We start from the raw sequence: 4,682 nt of genomic DNA on the forward strand, positions 1-4,682 counted from the left end.
GTGCTGAATTGGTAAAAAAAAAAAAAAAACGGTTCCACCCATTCGCGCCTACCCCGGCCCACCTACAGCCACCACACAATAACCAAACTGTGCCAAATGGCAGAAATTTATACAAGGCTCCCAACACAAACGCTTGGGAATCATAGTCAGGAGTTGTTTTGGGATTAAAAGGCATTTTAAGTATACCTCCTCCTTTTGTGTGTGTGTGTATGGGGGGGTATTATTGGCAAAGTAACCCCTATTATAAAAATAACTGTATAAGAAGGATGTAACAACTATATGTGATGCCTCTGGTGACCTGTATGTTCAATTCTTTATTTATTTTGTTTTCTTTTTCCCCTTTTTTATGTGTTTTTTGTATTTCTGAGTTATGTTATAAGAAAAAAATAAATTAAAAAAAAAGGCATTTTAAGTACAGGTGCAGCTTTAATCTTGCTTTGAATTCAGAGAGATGGTTCAAATAAAACCTCTCTTCCCAGAACAGATATTTTTCTTCACTCCATCTCATTCAGCGCTTCGGTCCTCTGTGTATTTGTGGGTAAAAATTGAGTTAGACCTCCCTAGTTGTGTGGCAAACTTACAGAAAGTTGAATTCCATTGAGAGCCATCGGAGGTGAACGCAGAAGAAATGGGTTGGTAAACCAGACAAAGATCTAATTGGGGAGAATGTGATTTTTTGCAGCATTGACACAGCTGTGATAGAGATTACAGGGAGATGGGGGTGGGACTGAGGAAAAGAAAGACAAACTTTCCAGGTCTCTCTCATTCCACACTGTCAGCACACTGGCACACTTAAGATCTTCATTGCTCTTTTTGAGCTGGAGAACCGCAACCTCTCCTCACCACCAACACCCTCCAATACATATTTACATTTGAGTACACCACAGCAGTTTTGTTTGGATAGGGATAGTTCACCCTAAAATTAAATGTCTAATGTTGTTTCAAACTTATAGGACTTTTTAGTTTTCTCTGTGAAACATTTTTTTTTTCATATAATGAAAGTGGATCCAATCATTTTTAAGACCCCAATGACTTTCATTGTATAAACAAAAAAGCTGAAGCATGCTTCAAAATGTCAAAAGTTTGGGTGGACTATCTCTTTAAGTTGTCATTGGAGCAATTGGGAAACTTTACAGAGGATTAAAATCAACAAAATACAATATTAAAGGTCCTTGCACACTGAAGGCCATTGCACACTGAGTCAGAAATTTTCGTCCAAAATTTTCGTACGTTGAAAAATAAATATGACCTCACGTTGTGTCAATCACATTTACACACTGCCTCCGAAACGTTCGTCCATCATTAAAAAAAAATCGGACCAGGTATGATCTTCTGCATTTTTGCATCCGTAGCAAGTATTTTGATAGGAAAGGATGACGAATACGAAAAACGCCTACAAATATTTCGGACTCAGTGTGCAAGGACCTTGAGTCTGAAATTTTTGTATGCATTTTTTCCTATTCGTCATCCTAAAAATTGATCGCGCACAGAAACCTTGCACACTGAGTCCGATGCGTATTAATTAATCAGTTGCGAAAAAATTCGCAAAACAGTACTAAATGGAGTCTTCAAGCAGTGAGGATGATTTTGTTGTCCTCTCGCTTCTTAAAAAAAGAAAAAGAAAGGAAATATTGGGTCCATCCAATCCTGAGATATAGAGAGGAAGGAGAGTTCCCCCTCCTTATTAAGGAGCAGCGGGATTATCAGGGGCAATTCAAAGTTTACTTCAGGATGTCAGTGGCTCAGTTTGATGCTTTGTTAGCGATACTGGAGCCACATATTAAAAAGAAGACCACCAATTTCTGTGAACTCAGTGTGCAAGGATCTTTACGGTGCTTTGTGCTGCGAGACGAAGTGGATCATGAAATTGACAATCGCCATTCTGGATTTTGGCGTTCGCTTGTACGGTGGCTCTGAATTGTCAAAACACCTCTCGAAATGCTTGCTACGGATGCGAAAAACGCAGAAAATCAAACCCAATCCCAATTTTTTTATGACGGACGAAAGTTTCGGAGGCAGTGTGTATACGTGATTGACACAACGTGAGGTCATATTTATTTTTCAACATGTGAAAATTTCGGACTCAGTGTGCAATGGCCTTAAGGATTTAATAATGCCAATATTCCAACTGTGGTTGCACTTTTTTTAAGGAGAGGCTGCATTTATTTGATCAAAAATGAGGTAAAAACAGTAACACGGTAAAATATTATTATCATTTTAAAATAACTGTTTTCTATTTTAATATATTTTAAAATGAAATTTATTCAGGGGATGACAAAGCTGAATTTTCATCAGATCCTTTGGAAATCATTGTAATAGTCTCATTTCAAGACACATTTCTCATTATTATCGATGCTGAAAACAGTTGTTTAATATTTTTGTGGAAACAATTTTTTTAGGATCCTTTGAAGAATATAAAGTTCAAAAGAACAGCATTTGTTTAAAAATCTTTCAAAACAATGTAAAATTCTTTGCATAATCTGATCAAATAAAAGTATTAATGTCTTAATGTCCCTCTGATCGTCCCTTTAGGGTGTTTGTTTTGCTGTAGTCTAACACCCTCTGTTTTTAAAGGGACATGTCAAAACAAAAAAATGATTTTCATTGATCTTTTGAGCTAACAGAGGTCTATGCAGTCGAAATGCATACTGTAACTTTAAGAATTTGAATCCTCATATGCGAAGAGCACATTTACTTCAAGGGACAGAAAAAAACAGCCCATTTAATCAGAGAGCCAAAAACCAAAAAACTAAAAATGACTGTTTATAGTGCAAATATACTTGACTTCTAAGTGAACCACAGTCAAAAAAAAATGATAAAAGGAGGATGACATGACCCCTTTAAAATGAAAATAAAGAGTTTGCACATTCCATAAGGACAAAAAAATCACTGAAAAAAGATTGACAGCTCAAATCCAGCATGGCTGGGAAGTGACGTGGCGTCTGAACACTAGTACCTGTGAACTCTGAGTGCACCCTGGATATATTACAGCACCTGAATGATGTGTATGTGTGTGTGTGTGTGTGTGTGTGTGTGTGTGTGTGTGTGTGTGTGGCAAAGACACAGAGAGAAGTTTTGACAGTGTGTTTTCTTTGATCCCGTGGAAGTGAGGTCTCTACAGAGGATAATTTCATGGCTTATCAACTCCATTTAGAATTCTTGCTCAATGATGACCTCAAATGTCAAATTCAATCGAAACCATGTGTGCCTGTGCGTGATAGAGCGGAGACCGACAGAGCCGACAAAAAACAAAGCAGAGCACAAACTCGGAGTCTAATATTTCATGTAACTTGAAATGAGAGGTGTAATACTAGACAGGCTCTCCAATGGCATCCGTCTGTTGTCTTACAAATGCTTTCATGCACATTGTTAAAAAGAACTTTATTGCTATTATTTCATTCAAAAAGCTGTTGGGCTCATTTTTAATCAGCGTGCTGAACACGTTAAGCGTAAGGGACATGGTGATTGATCACACGGAAGTGAAAAAGTATGCAAAGATCACTGTGGCGACAGCACAGCAGAGCGGAGGCTGAGGAAATTAATCTGTCATGCAAATAGCAAACGAGCCCCAGCGGCTGACAGCGTTCCTGTGCTCCGAACAAACACCCTGAAGGGACGATCAGAGGGACTGACATCAAAATTCAATAAAACCCCTAAAGAAAGATGAGAATGGGCTATATTTCGAGAATGGACATGTGTCAGAGCATTATTATGATATTAATATTTTCTAGTCAACATGAGCCAAGATGGGAAAAATAACACCAATCCATATTCAGCAGCCTGATAGATGGACTGCTTGTCTGCACATGTCACAACACTTCCATATCGTTTGAAGAAAATCTCATAATCAAATACTAACTGGAGATTTTTTTTGTAGACGTGCATTTTTTGTAGAGAAATACAAAAATTTTGGGTACAATTTTAGCATGATTGAGTTTAGAGAATTAAACTAAAAAAAAGTTACATATACATATATATATTTATGTGTGTGTGTGTATGTATTAGGCTTGCCGCGATAGACGGTGCTGACGGTGATACCGGTGTTAAGCCGCAACACCGGTTACATCACTTGCCCTCCGCATCACCGACCCCCACCGTCGTTTTGATTTTTTTATAGAAATAAAAATCATTTAGTTCAGTAAAAGAACAGACACTACAATTAAAAACTGAACACGGCTACTCAATGCAGCGTGCCGAACGACAGTCGCATCACACAGATCAGATTTCATTTATCCAGTGAGGAGAGTGAGTCGAGCTGACTGACAAGAAGAGTGAGGTGAGACAGACAAGACGATCGCGGATGATTTAGTTTCGAAACGAGATGCAAAAGCGCCTGTTTGGCAATATTTTGGATTTTGAAAAGCCTGTTGACTTTTGCCGTTTATCTAAGGTGATTTTTAAACATTCGTTTCTTATTTAATTGGTTCCACATTGTTTGCCGATTTTTACTTTATTTAAACTTTGTGTCATTTATTTATTTTATTTGACATCAAGGTGTATGCCGTGCCTCCAAGCTTTCTTACTCGTTTTGCTCATATTCTACTTTCTTATTTATTTGGTTATATATATATATATACTGTATATTATACATGTTTACTTAGCCTATTTCCAGTTTTGTATACCTATTTAAACTTTATGTAAGTTATTTGTTATTTTATATTAGGCATAGCCTGCCCTATAGC

General features: G+C 37.4%; 1 protein-coding gene across 1 annotated transcript in view; it reads right to left on the bottom strand.

Annotated features, from left to right (window-relative positions):
* The window catches only part of LOC107655957 (membrane-associated guanylate kinase, WW and PDZ domain-containing protein 1-like), a 140,866-nt gene that overhangs the window by 95,337 nt on the left and 40,847 nt on the right, over nucleotides 1–4,682 (bottom strand). The window lies entirely within an intron of this gene.

This window comes from Sinocyclocheilus anshuiensis, unplaced genomic scaffold (assembly GCF_001515605.1).
Source record: "Sinocyclocheilus anshuiensis isolate Anshui unplaced genomic scaffold, SAMN03320099.WGS_v1.1 scaffold51, whole genome shotgun sequence".
In the NCBI taxonomy this organism is placed as follows: Eukaryota; Metazoa; Chordata; class Actinopteri; order Cypriniformes; family Cyprinidae; genus Sinocyclocheilus; species Sinocyclocheilus anshuiensis.